Below are 860 nucleotides of genomic sequence, written 5' to 3'. Positions count from 1 at the left end.
GTACTGTTTCTTCAGGCAACTTTCATTTACAGATGGTTATCGTAGTGATACAATTCCAATTTATGTTTCATTATTGCAGAAATATTTTTCTGCCTTTTTGAAGGTAGCTTAGAAATAGAAGATGCTTGGAAACAGCAGAGGAAGTGAATGATCCCTGGATTGTCACGCAGTGTTTTAAAAATTTAACATTTGTGTATTTTACTTTCAAGCTGTACCTCCACCAAAGCCAGTACTGGGAGGTGGGGGAATAAGGCAGTTATTACAGTATTGATAAATCTACAGGTTATCTTATGAGCCTCTCAAACAATCCATCCCTATTTTACAGGTGTTATTTATAATGCCTTTTGTGTGGTGATTGCCAACCTTGTTGCTGTAGCCAAGGCATTGGTTGTAGACCCTGCCACTGTGGCAGGGCAGTTCTTTTGGACTTACTGTGGCTAAAGTCATCATTGTCATTTCTGTTTCTGTAGCTGAGGTGGCTATGTAGACTGTTATTGAAGCTTAGGCAGTTGTTGTGAATTCTTTTATTTGGACTAAGGGTACTGGATTGTGTAAAGCTTACCCTTTTTGTGAACCCTTTTTGTATTCCACAAACAGTCAAACATTAACCTCTGAACATTTACCCATAATTCAAGAGGCAGATGCCTTAAAATCTCATAAGGATTATATGTGATCATACTTCACTGTGCCCATTCAGTTTGGATCTATACTTCTTCTAGTAAGTACAGCACTCTTGTTTTAAAATCGCTGTAATTGACAAGTCAAACCTTTCTGGATGCTGATGGCAACAATACTAAAATTTGCGATACGATAGCTGTTGCCCATATTTTTCATTAGGAACTAGACAAATATTGTTTGGA

Source organism: Palaemon carinicauda, chromosome 13 (genome assembly GCF_036898095.1).
Source record: "Palaemon carinicauda isolate YSFRI2023 chromosome 13, ASM3689809v2, whole genome shotgun sequence".
NCBI classification, from domain to species: Eukaryota; Metazoa; Arthropoda; class Malacostraca; order Decapoda; family Palaemonidae; genus Palaemon; species Palaemon carinicauda.
This window is presented reverse-complemented; position numbering follows the sequence as displayed.